The 15,599-nt window shown below is 37.3% G+C and overlaps 1 protein-coding gene across 1 annotated transcript in view; it reads right to left on the bottom strand.

Moving 5' to 3' along the window:
* LOC121385845 (zinc finger protein 708-like) overlaps positions 1-15,599 on the bottom strand; it is a 32,626-nt gene that overhangs the window by 3,785 nt on the left and 13,242 nt on the right. The window lies entirely within an intron of this gene.

Genomic DNA, 15,599 nt, shown 5'->3' with positions numbered 1-15,599 from the left:
TGTGTACCTTATTTATTAAGGGGTGTGATTAGCTTTGTCTGTGCATGTATTTAGGAGAGTGTATTTAACAACTCATGTATACCCCTCTACCTGGGCTGTGCGTTTCTATGTGAGGGACTAAACATATAAAGTTTAATAATAAGAAAAAACCCACATACACACAGATATATACATATATCTTCTATATATATATATATATATATATATATATGTATGTATAATGAGAATGTGAAAAAAACAACATTATTTGCCAAGGAGCCCATTCTTAATCAAATTCTTTAACATTGTATTTTTATAAAATATATACATTTCAATATCTCATTTCTTACTAACAATTTTGAAAAATCCACGTTGGTTTTTTTTTGGTCTTTTTCATCCTGTATATGTAGTACTTAATATTAACAATCAGCAAAGTTATAAATGTCTTTCTATTTTATTTATTTTTTGTAATTTCAAACAATATTGTATTTTTTTATATAATGTAGTATTTCATTTCCTCCATTGTTGACAATCCATTATGCTATATATTTTCAAAGTTCCAATACCATTTGGCATTGATAAAACAAATGTTCGAATTTTTCTGGTTGTGTACATTGCAAACATTTCAGTCAGTCTATGTATTTAATTTTATATAAGACAGTGTTGGTTATTATTCTTTGTAGAATCCTATACTACAACCATAGTAAAGAAGGATCTTTGAATGTTGTAAAAGGTGGGCTGTAATATTGACCCCATTCATGAAAGGAAAGGGTAACTCACCGTATAACCCAATTTTCCATATTTCATTTGTGAGGTAGGGAATTTACTTGAAGTGTTTAGAAGTTTATACATATCTTGACAACCTCTTTTGTTTCCAGGTTTTTTAAAAATAATTTGAATGGAAAAAAGGTCTTTAATGGAGTAAAAGTTTAGTTATGCATACTGGTAATGTTGTAAATGAACAATGTCACTACTTTTATTAATATACCGTATTCTAAAAAAAATGAAATTGACAGTACATTTTCCCTTTAAAATTTCATACTTCATAAATTGTCTATGTTCATCCAATAAATCGTGTATAAATAGTATACCTTTTTTTATATCATTTTATATACAATTGGTTCATTATCTTCTCTTATATTACTATAGTTTCAAATATTTGCTCTATATACTTCTTCAATAGTTTGCCAACTTTGTAATACATCTTCCCTAAAGTTATTCTTAATTTTTGTCTTTTGAAGTTGGATCAAGTGATCTCCGTGTATTATAAAATGTCCATTTGTTATTTCTGTAACTGCTTAACACAGATGTACCCAGTTAGAGATTGATGTATATAGTCGCCTTATCCAAGTAACTTAAAAGCTATCACAAACGTGTTAATGTTTAACATTTTAAGGCCACCATTTTTATATTAGTGTTCTAATATTTCTATTTTTTTTCATCTTTTTTTCAAATTTATTTTGCCAAATAAAACCATAAAGCATCTTATTTATTTGTTTTATTTTTTTATCTGTGGGATTTGGCAGAGCAATTGGCAGATGTGTTATTATTTCTATACTGGTCCCACTTGAGGGGACTATAGGTTTCATCTCCGTTCTTCTGTCCGTCTGTCTGCCCCACATAGTTTTCCGGATGTTTCTGTTTTGAATGCCTTAAGATACTGAGCTGAAAGTTTTTATATACCTTTATAATGTACTGTTACAGATAAAGGTTGACGTTTATGATGGTTTACTCATATTTGACCGAGTTATGGCCCTTGAAACCATGAGATGTGAAAATTCGTTTTCCTGACTTTTTCCAGGTCTTGAGATATTGAGCTGGCATTTTGTGTACAAATGCCCCTTACATTTAGAAAATAGTTGTGTTCGGTAGTGGACATGTATTGCATTAGTAGTACTCTCATAATGGTCGTTTTTGGAATTATTAAAGTGTTAACTACAACAATTCAACCCAGTACTGTTAGTTTCTTGCTTGACCAGTTGTTTTATTGTATTTTTCATTTCCATTATCATTGGCTCATAGTTATCAGTGACCATTTGATCAATATTAACGGAGAAATTAACACCCAAAAGATTGAAAATTTCAGCACCCCATTCAAGCTTCCATTTAAAATGATGAAAGACCTCCTTGGAAAATGTCTTACTTCCTATCCATACAATATTTGTCTTTGAATAATTTATTCTTAAGCCAGACATGTTGACGTAGTGATCTAAAATATACGATGTACTGTTCAGGGATGTGGGAGAGCGATATAAATTGAATGTCGTATCATCTGTGTATACTGGAATATTACATATTCTTCCTCGTCTATTTTTATGCCTTTAATACCTTTTGAATTTCTTATTAATATTCCTAGAATTCCAGCACAGATAACAAAAATATAAGGAGAAAAAGAACTATAAAACACTTATATCCCCATTGTGTTCGTATATAGTGTTCAAGATCTCCTGTAAAATGACTATCATGTAAACAATATATATTAAATTGTTTTTGTTTTAAATTAATTTTTTCTAACTATTCAAGAGTGTAACTAAATTTATTAGACACAAAATAACAAATGTGGCAGCTAAGATTAAATGTCAGTTGTCCCCATCCCATCTTTCCAGAACTCAAATTAGCAGAACTAACTACACACACAGACAGCCAACACCAAATGAACCGTATACCGAGTAGTATTACCAACTGACATACCCTACTAGACCGATATTATCAGGTTCATACCACCATACACTGACATACCCTACTAGACCGGTATTTTCGTGTACATACCACCATACACTGACATACCCTACTAGACCGGTATTTTCATGTACATACCACCATACACAGACATACCCTACTAGACCGATATTATCATGTACATACCACCATACACTGACATACCCTACAAGACCGGTATTATCATGTACATACCACCATACACTGACATACCCTACTAGACCGGTATTTTCATGTAAATACCACAGTACACTGACATACCCTACTAGACCGGTATTATCATGTACATACCACCTTACACTGACATACCCTTCTAGACCGTTATTTTCATGTAGATACCACCGTACACTGACATACCCCACTAGACCGGTATTTTCATGTACATACCACCAAACACTGACATACAATTCTAGACCCGTATTATCGTGTACATACCACCATACACTGACATACCATTCTAGACCGGTATTATCATGTACATACCACCATACACTGACATACCCTACTAGACGGGTATTATCATGTACATACCACCATACACTGACATACCCTACTAGACCGGTATTTTCATGTACATACCATCATACACCGACATACCCTGCTAGACCGGTATTATCATGTACATACCACCATACACCGACATACCCTGCTAGACGGGTATTATCATGTACATACTACCATACACCGACATACCCTGCTAGACGGGTATTATCATGTGGATACCACCATACACTGACATACCCTACTAGACGGGTATTATCATGTAGATACCACCATACACTGACATACCTTGCTAGACGGGTATTATCATGTACATACCACCATACACTGACATACCCCGCTAGACCGGTATTATCATGTAGATACCACGATACACTGACATACCCTACTAGACGGGTATTATCATGTTCATACCACCATACACTGACACACCCTACTAGACGGGTATTATCATGTACAAACCACCATACACTGACATACCCTACTAGACGGGTATTATCATGTAGATACCACCATACACTGACATACCCTACTAGACGGGTATTATCATGTAGATACCACCATACACCGACATACCCCGCTAGACCGGTACTATCATGTACATACCACCATACACTGACATACCCCACTAGACTGGTATTTTCATGTACATACCACCATACACTGACATACCATTTTAGACCGGTATTATCATGTACATACCACCATACACTGACATACCCCGCTAGACCGGTACTATCATATACAGACCACCATACACTGACATACCCTACTAGTCCGGTATTATCATGTACAGACCACCATACACTGACATACCCTACTAGACCGGTATTATCATGTACATACCACCATACACTGACATACCCTTTAGACCGTTATTTTCATGTAGATACCACCGTACACTGACATACCATTCTAGACCGGTATTATCATGTACATACCACCATACGCTGACATACCCTACTAGACGGGTATTATCATGTACATACCACCATACACTGACATACCCTACTAGACCGGTATTATCATGTACATACCACCATACACTAACATACCCTACTAGACCGGTATTTTCATGTACAGACGACCATACACTGACATACCCTACTAGAGCGGTATTATCATGTTCATACCACCATACACTGACATACCCCACTAGACCGGTATTTTCATTTACATACCACCATACACTGACATACCATTCTAGACCGGTATTATCATGTACATTCCACCATACACTGACATACCATTCTAGACCGGTATTATCATGTACATACCACCATACACTGACATACCCTACTAGACGGGTATTATCATGTACATGCCACCATACACTGACATACCATTATAGACCGGTATTATCATGTACATACCACCATACACTGACATACCCTACTAGACCGGTATTTTCATGTACATACCACCATACACTGACATACCCTACTGGACCGGTATTTTCATTTATATACCACCATACACTGACATACCCTACTAGACCGGTATTGTCATGCACATACGACCATACACTGACATACCCTGCTAGACCGGTATTGTCATGTACATACCACCATACCCTACTAGACCGGTAGTTTCATGTTACACAGGGGTTTCCCCAGGGCCGTTAGGCGTAGCGGCCCGACACGCCTTGGTCCGTAAAGTAAGCGCTTTGACGGCGTGGAAGCGCCTTAAATCAATTGCCGCTACGCCTTGACTTGAAGTACTTTAGAAAAACAAGTATCACAAGTACGAGCGTGGCAGTCGACTACCTCTTGCAAACAACTTGTGTACCAGTATACCAAGCACACCTAATCACTATGACAGGTAAAACACTTCCTAACTACTTAACAATGGACCAGTCATCTGCTCACAATTGGTGTTTGGTAATTTTAACACATCTACTGGGACAGCTAATCCGTCAGGGAGGCGTTTACGCGTAACGGGATTCCCGTGCCGAGCAATCAAGCTTCAAGGCCGATCAAAGAAGATGCCCATTGACAGAATCAACTGTACTATTTAACTCAATGAACAATAGGTGAAGCACTTTTTAATAGTACAGTTAAGTTGGCAATCAGTAATTTCTATCCTAACACCCCCTTCCTAAAACACACTGAAAACATCCAGGGCTCGCGCTGTCGGTAACCAATTTAGCCATCGGCTAATTAAAAATTATTTTTACAAAAACAAATGGCTAATAAAATTTGCAAGTGGCTAAAATTTTGGCTGAGCCATTTTCTATCTTCTGATGTGATCAAACGGTTACATAATCTATTCAACGCCTCAAACATAATAATACCAAATATTCAATTAGCGTAATAGCGATCTCGCGACCGGTAACGGTGTTATCCAGAATTCAGCGTATTCCTTATGATGGTTGCTAATTTTAATAATCAAGGTTATTAATTTTAACGGCATGCATTCGACATGTATGACAACAATGTAACGGTGATTCAATGTCTGGAAGATATGTAACTTGCTATTTTAATTTTGTAAAGTCTATGAACCAAAGTAATAAAAACAAACCGACAGTGCATGTCAATTTGAATACACATGCCAGTTCAGGGCCGAAAGACATGTCGGCTATTCCAAGGGCGGAGTTCAGCCAGACCGAGCGAAAACAAAACGTTCGCTACACTGGTTTGTGCACTTCACGTTAAACCAAATGGACACGACGGACACCAATCAAATAGTTCGTGAACGTAAGGAAGAACGTTCGTTGGCTGAACTGAGGAAAGCTCTCGGCGTAATATACGTCACGCTTCAGAGTCAGCTGACACTCACGTGTCAAGAGACATCGTTGAGGACATTAAACAATACAATTATACAGAAGTAAATATTGATGTAAATTTGTAGAAAAACAATAGTTGTTTGCATCAATGAATACCTAACTGCAGTTTCGGTTATTTCCTTTGTCTTTGTTAATTTTGTACCTATGGTCGTGAGCATGCATGCAGATCGCGATCGCGGGAAATTAACATGCAGTATTTATACAAATTGCAGTTAAACGTACACTGAATTAGTTTACAATAATCATATTTGCTAGATATATATTTGTAAAACTGTGAGGTGACATTTAATAAGTTAGCTGGATTTTAAAAATACTGTAAAATTTTATTTTATTAAAGTTGTTTTTTGTTTTTTTATAAATGGAATATACTGTGAAGTCAGCATTGTTAGCTTAGGTATTTTACAAGCAGAAATCACAACAAGCATTTAACACGACGCTGAAATCAACAGCAACAACATGGCGCAAATTATGAAATTGTTGGGGGTGGGTAATTGATGGGTTATTTTTAAAAAAAGTTTTAAAACCCCCTCCCCCAACCCCCCCCCCCAAAAACACCCCCCCAAAAAACAAAAAACAAACATGATTTGATGGATTGAAGGCAAACACTTAACTGTTTTCAACCCACTACCCCACTTCTTTTGGCTTGATTTGTGTGTTATAATGATGCTAAGTATGTAAGCGCCTTAAAAAAATCATGGGGAAAGGCCTAATGTATATACCACCATACACTGACATCCATCTGCATATGCCATTGTCTTGTGAAGATAAAGAAGGGCAAGGCAGTGTTCGAGATTAATGGAATCCCGATATCCCGGGGATACCAGAATTTAATTTTGCATACCAGACTTCAATAACCCAATATCCCACCGGGATACCATATAATGTTGTTGTTGTTTTGTTTTTTTAATCCTGTGTTTTTATTTTTCGCTGTAACAATGAAAGTCATCATTTAAGTAACAGTGTCGTCCATACCGTAGTTTGACACCCAATAGCCGATGTATTTTTCGTGCTGGGGTGTCGTTAAACATTCATTCATTCATTCATTCAGTGTCGTCCAAGTTTGTTACGATGTTGTTTATGAATTTCATTTAAGTTCGATACTAAATGCTTAGGTGGGATACCAGATTTTGAAATGTTAATATCCAAATGGGATACTGCCCAAAATGTTTATCTCGAACACTGCAAGAGGACACGTGTCAATTTTACCATTTATTATTCTATATATGTACTGAGACTTACACGCCAAACACCCCCACCACGGCTCCCGCTCCGAAGCCCCGGCGCAATATATTTTACATTTGGTTTGTAATGATGGAATGATTTTCGATCTTCTTGTTTAAGAAAATGAATCTCTGTAACAGTTGCTCTTTCTTCTTTTATTTAATGCTTAATTTGTTTTATTTATTTGTTTATTATTATTTACATAAAATAAAATAAACATACTGGTTAGGCTACATGACCAGGAAAATAGTTCTTGAGTATAAATAACACGAATGCCAAACTCGCTTCAGAAAACGTTGATATACGTAAACAAACAAACACATTACAATACTGAATAATAATCACAATCATACTCGCAAAATTGTATTGTACGAATTGTTTTAGTCAGTGTGACCACTTCAAAAGAGGAATCATGTAAGGCAAACACCTGGCTATTTGTGTATCTCTATTTTTTCATACCCAGTTGTGTAATTCACCAACCCCTTTCACTTTAATGGGCTGACTGTTTTCTCAACTGGACCTGAGCGGGAAAAGATCCCTTGCAATTAATGGGAAAATGTAGAGGATGTTTTGTAACTCATTTCTTGTCTTACCTAATAACGACCTTGACCGTTGCCCCTCCCCACCCCCGCCACACACACACACACACACACACACACACACACATACTTAAAAACACTTTCCAACGTTCCTGCCAGCATCTGATGGTATTTAAAAAACAGAAAGAAAAAAGTAATTTAAACAATTGTACCTATAAAAAATAGATATGAAGTGTTAGGAATCGGTTGAAATGTCACCATCGATCATAGGCATTGGCGAAGGAAGCACGGGGGAAGGGGGAGGGGCACGGGGCATGTACCCCCACGTTTTAGCAGCAGCGATGGTTTTATATATTGATACATGTATTTATAGATCTGTGTGTGCCTCCCCCCACCAAGCTCCTTTTGTCACCTTCCTACGCCCGTGATCGGTTATAATCAGTTTGCACAACCGATCAACTTTCAACTTCCGATTACACAATCGGTTAGAATTTTATGAACATAAGAATATGAGTTATAAGCATCGTGCACCTGTTGTCGTGTCGTCAGATCACCAATGTAACTATGTTATATATATATATATATATATATATATATATATATATATATATATATATATATATATATATATATATATATACATACGTGCATACGTACGTACGTACGTACGTACGTATGTATGTATGTATGTATGTATGTATGCATGTATGCATGTACACATAAACACAAACGCCAATCTCAAACAATTTTATCTCAATTCTATTACAGTTAAACTATTCTCAAACAATCGATTGTGGATTTTCATTATCGGTCGTCACATCAACTGGTATATCAAAGGCCGTGCTTTTTACTATCTAGCCCAAGTACTCTGACTGTAAGAGAGTTAGACGACATTTCGAAGGTGATACGCTTTCATTAAAGGGACACACCCTAGTTACGTTTATTTGTTAACCATTACGGCGTTGTTTTTCGCTATTAAACCCCATTTTTCACAAATAAAATTGCACTTTACTTACATTTTATTATTTAGAATACACATTTCCATTCACCTGAAGTGCTTTTTGGTAATCCTGATGTTTGTAAAACCAAGAAATGCATTTTTTGCATTTTTTCACAAAACGTGTTGTCGAGAAAAAACCGTTAAGCAAGCGAGGTCCAATCTATTTTTAATGTCACAGACGTTGGTATATCACGTGACCGTTATCATTTTGGTTCGGTTTGTTTTCTCGTGCACGGTTCGCGCAATCAACATCCGATTTGTTGTTGTTCATTTGTGAGATTTTTCTTCACAGTTCGTGAACATTTTCAGTAACAATAAATTTCAGACAAGTAAGTGTCTCAATACAAAACGTTACAAACCCTTAAAACCAATAATTTTGCTAAGTCTTACGATATCTGGAGAGGGGATACAACCAGAACAGAACAGTTGGAACATGTCCAGGAGAGTTGAAACGAACGCACCCCAAGTCTGTGAAATTTGTCGTGACGTAGGCATTGTTGTGCTTCTACCGGTGACATCAGAATACTAACTTTCAAAATTATTTCAAGCAATTGGGACATGGGGATTCCCATGATATTTATCGATATAAAACCTGCTTTTTCACTCCATTTGATAAAAATGTGATCTAAGTGTGTTACAGATTTGTAGATTAACTAAATTATAATTTATTTTCGCTGGATGGAACTAGGGTGTGCGGCTTTAAAATGTCTTACAGTCAGAGTACAAAACAAACTAGATCTGAAGAAGCTGATAAATACAAACTAAATTTTCTAGACCTTATGTCTTGACAGTCACAGCATGATGAATATACATGTTTTATAGGCCAGTTGATTTTGTCCGAATGCCTCCATTATTTTTAACGGATTGAGTTATTTTTCTCTACCAGAAGGGGGTAGTTGTCCCCCATCCCCCACACCATGCTTCGCAATGATTATAGCCATCCGCATTGAGTATGGTCCGAACAGCGGGTCAGATTAGTGTGTCTATTTCCGCTTGCTTTGTGTTGACTCGATTGTTTTTCTCTTTGTGAATTTAGTTTATTAGTATAATTTGTTGTATTTTGCGATTATACAAAGCAACGATTTAATATCAGGTGGGTATACTGAAAAAAAAATGATAATATGTATGCATGAGTGTTTTTTGTTGTTGTCATTTTATACACAAACTAATAATTACTTTCGGGCTATACTTGTATACTGATAACCGAAATGAAACACTACTTCGGACTGAGTGGAATGCAATATCGGTCATTTAAAAACCAACACATAATCTTAGATTAATAGACAGCAACGTCGGCAGTTCTATCGTCCCGAGTTAAACATGGCCGATATAAGACCAGTTTAGTTCGTTCTGGTTAACGACACCACTAGATCACAATATCATCGGCTATTGGGTGCAAACATTTGGTAGTTTTGACATAGTCTTCAAGAGAAAACCAGTTACAAGGGTTCTTTCATATACCCCATCCCAGAAAAGACGGCACACACCACACCATTTAATATACCAGTCGTGGTGCATTGTCTGGAACAAGAAATATCGCAAGTGGCCCTCCGACGGGGATCTAACCAATACCATCCGCGCATGAGGCGAACACTTTATCATTGGGTTACGTCCCGCCCTGTGCTACCAAACCAGAGTTCAGCTACATTGAGGGTGGGACACTTGTATACAAATGCAGCATCGAAAGAAGCATTGTGTCTGGTAACCCATTTACAGGTTACCACAAAATATAGCCTGGTAACCTATAGGTTACCACAACTATATTAAAGTTAGAATTGAATTCCTGTTACTACTACTTTTAATGTCAGATGATTATTGTAGTATACATGTATTTATGAACGTTCTGAAGTTGTATCGGTGCGCGCGAACTTCGGTACGAGAAACTAAATCCGGAAGTAAATTTATCTATTGGGCGCTGCTAAAATGCGGATTACCGAAATTGCTAGCAGTTGCACAAGTGCGCACAAACATTGGTGCAATTTCGTACGAGAAAACGAAATGCAGAAGTATATACATCTAGTGGACGCTGCTTAAGCACAGAATGACTATATAAGTATAATTGCTTGCAATCGCACAAGTGCACACGAACATCGATGCTTACAAAAAAATAAAATGCGGAAGTCCAGAATACGTTTCCTGGTTTACGTTCGGAAACGAAACTACCGCTAAAAGTTTTGTCGAGAACGATGCACCGTTCTTGAAAGAAGTGTTTTATTTAACGACGCACTCAACACATTTTATTTACGGTTATATGGCGTCAGACATATGGTTAAGGACCACACAGATTTTGAGAGGAAACCCGCTGTCGCCACTACATGGGCTACTCTTCCGATTGGCAGCAAGGGATCTTTTATTTGCGCTTTCCACAGGCACAAACCATGGCCTTTGTTGAACCAGTTATAGATCACTGGTCGGTGCAAGTGGTTTACACCTACCCATTGAGCCTTGCGGAGCACTCACTCAGGGTTTAGAGTCGGTATCTGGATTAAAAATTCCATGCCTCGACTGGGATCCGAACCCAGTACCTACCAGCCTGTAGACCGATGGCCTGCTACGACGCCACCGAGACCGGTACCACCGTTCTTGACTTTTTGTTCATACGGTAACCTCCCGGTAACCTGAACGACCGTTCTCGACTTATTTCAATGCCTGCAAAAGTTACTTTTTAATAGCAGCAATGTTTTTTTATTTATTTATACATGTATAATATTTATATATGTGTGTGTGCCCCCTCTCATTCCACCCCCCCACCCCCCACCCCCCCCACACACACACACTTTTTGGCACATTCCTAAGTCCGTGTTCAAGATATACTCAAAGGCAAAAGTTATTGTGACATGGATTGTTTGGAGTAATAAATGTGCATGAAACCGCTCAAAGAAATGCAACCAGGGAGTTGTTGCAGTGATATCATCAATTATGTTTGTCTTTTGTGTGTCACAATAACTTTTGCCTTTGAGTATATTTGATTGCATTGTACAATTGTTCATTTGATCCAACAATTTGGTACCTGACTAATGTTTATATATTCAACGTATATGCTTGTATACAAATGTTACATCGTAAAAACAAAAGTATTTTAAAATAGTTGCATTTATCAGTTTTTGTAACTATGAATTTTACTTGTAGACTGCCAGAAAGTGCATTTAATAACATAAAATAACATAAAATAAAATATATACATATCGAAATATAATTATATAATAAAAAATCTCAACCAGTCGGTCCACTCCACAAATGCTCACTTACCTTTGCAGCGCCTGCATATATCGGACCATTATGCTTTAGTATTAAATGCCAACATGTCTTACCCACCCCACTCCCACCTCCCATCCGGATATAAGATCATTTAATATCATATACAGGTGACAATTCCTCATGAAATATCGAAGTGAAGTAGTTCAACTTCTTGTCTTTAGGTGTAATAACAAATATTTCAAATCGGGTGAGGCCATTTATTATGACTGCGGTATTGGCAACGCGTTGACTACTGTTGTGTACAGGGAAGTGTAACAATTATAGGTGGTTGTTCAACATACATTGTGTAGACGTCTGTTTTATTTATCGACACCACTAGAGCACATTAATTAATTAATAAACAGCTATTGTATGTCAAACATTAATTTCTAAACACTAAGGCATATTCTTTTCTCACTATTAGGGTCGTTTATGATCACTGAAATCAAACATTAGTTATATTTTATTGTTTAGAGTATCTATCTCCGTACAACCGAAGTGATTCCGGTCATCCTGGTGTTTCTAATACCAGAAAATGCATTTTTCATATTTATAAAAACGCACGTGCGTCTGGGAAGAAACGGCGATGGAGTCTCGTTTTAGTCTATTTCTAAGGGTATTTCTTAGTCAGAGACGCTTGTTTCACTCTGTTCTATGCAAATTTGTTACAGGTTTGTAATTTAACCAAACTTGATGTCCATTTTTTACTGGTTGAAACTAGGTTCTAGGTGAAAAGTATGCCTTAGTGTTTAAACACTTGGGACCGGCCTCGGTGGCGTCGTGACAGACCATCGGTCTACAGGCTGGTAGGTACTGGGTTCGGATCCCATTCGCGGCATGCCTTAGTGTTTAAACAATTGGGTCTGTCCCTTTAAATTGTTGTTGAAAATTGGTTTGAACAGAACAGAACAGAACTTTATTACACCCAGACCGTTAGGTAATGGCATATAGGGAAACATGAACAACAATGTTTTACGTGACTATTAAAGAATGAAAAAAAGTAGTTTGTTTTATTTAACGACGCCACTAGAGCACATTGACTTTTTATCTTATCATCGGCTATTGGATATATGGTCATTCTGACACTGTTTTTTTTAGAGGAAACCCGCTGTCGCCACATAGGCTACTCTTTTACGACAGGCAGCAAGGGATCTTTTATTTGCGCTTCCCACAGGCAGGATAGCACAAACCATGGCCTTTGTTGAACCAGTTATGGAACACTGGTCGGTGCAAGTGGTTCACACCTACCCACTGAGCCTTCCAGTCGAGGCATGGGATTTTTAATCCAGATACCGACTCCAAACCCTGAGTGAGTGCTCCGCAAGACTCAATGGGTAGGTGTAAACCGCTTGCACCGACCAGTGATACATAACTGGTTCAACAAAGGCCATGGTTTGTGCTATCCTGCCTGTGGGAAGCGCAAATAAAAGATCCCTTGCTGCTAATCGGAAGAATAGCCCATGAAGTGGCGACAGCGGGTTTCCTCTCAAAATCTGTGTGGTCCTTAACCATATGTCTGACGCCATATAACCGTAAATAAAATGTGTTGAGTGCGTCGTTAAATAAAACATGTCTTTCTTTCTTTCTATTAAAGAATAATAGTATAAGTATATAATATAGAAAAAATCGCATTAACATTCGGTAGGCCTATCTGTTTTTGTCTTCGGGCGATTTTCGGGAATTCGTTATGTACAGCCCGAACATGAAAAATGAGATTTTTTTCTAAAACCTATATTTCCTAGATTTAGTTTTTGACATATATAAATGGATCGTGAGATGTATCTTTGTGCCAAATATGAACAATATACACCTCGGCATTAACATTCGGGCTTTGATTTTTGTCTCCGGGCGACGTTCGGGCTCTGGGCTGCAAATAGGCTGAACCCGGGGGGTGGGGGGGGGGGGGGGGGGGGGGGGGGGGCCACAGGCTTTGAACAGACAAATTCCTTAACAAAAGTTTTGGTGCCATTCCCATCGACCACCCTAGATAATTGTCGGAATCCCCAGGTGTGAAGTGGTCACTGCAAATCGTATCCCATCTTGACGGTCCTTTCCAAATACGCACGTTTTCGGTTTAAGAACCGCTTCCATGTATGCAAACTTCTTTTGCCTTTAACTGCAGGTTTTGTACATGCATACACCGAACAATGGTTCGCCATGTTTCACATTTGAAAGATATCTTCGTGTGTGTTTTGTGGTTTCTGTGCAGTTTTTGTTGTTGTCTGTTTTGTTGTGGTTTTTGGTTTTGTTGTGTGGGGTGGGGGGTGGGGGGGAGGGGGGGGGGTGGTGTACGGAGAATCTTTAAGCATTTAATTATAAACACTTGTTTTAGGTAATTCGATATATATGTTTTTGTTTATATGCTTGTTTTCACATTTAATGTTTCATTTAATATTGATTTAATATAATTGTTTTAAAGTACTATTGAAAGTCAACACCTCCAACATATTTACATTATTTCCATTAACTAAATTGAGCAAAGAATTACAGATATCATTTTTACCACTGCATGGATTATGAATTTTTATACTTCATCCTCACATCAATAGATCTAAACTGATAAATGTTGACCTCACTTCTCTCTCACACACTGTCAGACTGATTCAGGGCGACCAACTTTCCTGAATTTTCCGGAAATTGCGGAATTTGTAACCTATATATGGAATTCCGCAATTAATGCCAAATATCCGGATTTTTTTTTCCAAATTCGCTATCATTATTTTTTTTGGGGGAAGCAACCATTTCTGAATGTATGCTAAAGTTTCTATATTTTTAAATCCCGAGTTTATTAAACAGTTTATCATTCTGCATTCTCCACTCCATTGCAACCTGAACTTGATATTATCGACTGTTTCCTGCTATTACTAAGACGTTTGTCTATTAACTGTATTTGTCAACAGCCGACCGACGAAAATGTTTTTGACAATCGAGTAAACTGAAGCCATGTATGAAATTTGTCTTACTTGTTATGTAGTTTATGTATTCATTTCAAAGATATTTCAAATATCATATAGTAATTACTACGGGACAGACATCGGCTCTATGGCAATGCATGCAACTTCGCCACGGTGTGTAAAAACCTGAACATATAACAGAACACTTGCGATCGTACGAAAACAAAAGAAACGGATCCACACTTCTCTTCTTAAGTTCTTCCCCTATACTTTCGCGTGCAACATTTCACTAAATACTATTTGGCTACCAGTAATCTGTGACACATTCATGACATTAATATTAATTAATTAATATACCTACCGATCTTGTTTTATTCAAGTCAGTTAAATTAATAAAAAAAATGTAAAATTTTACAAACCATTGTTACATTTTGCCGCGAAAAGTGCTACTGTAATAGTAAAGTAAGCGTAATGCAGAACGATAGCTAGTCTTAATATGTGTACCAGACGTTTCGTCTCCGATTCAGTTAACCACAAATTAGTTCGACACCACTGATGAAATATTGCAAATGTGTACTTACATAAAAATGACATTGATCCCAAGTTTGTCACTTTATTACTAATCTGTAGGTGGGAGTGAAATTGTAATACACTATTTGCTTATAAAGTGTGGCTTTTAGGGGGTTTTTTTTGGTGAATGATTTGTCATGTTCTCTCTCTCTCTC

This window comes from Gigantopelta aegis, chromosome 12 (genome assembly GCF_016097555.1).
Source record: "Gigantopelta aegis isolate Gae_Host chromosome 12, Gae_host_genome, whole genome shotgun sequence".
NCBI lineage: Eukaryota > Metazoa > Mollusca > Gastropoda > Neomphalida > Peltospiridae > Gigantopelta > Gigantopelta aegis.
The sequence above is the reverse complement of the archived record's forward strand: the minus strand, read 5'-3'. Positions and strand labels throughout refer to the sequence as shown.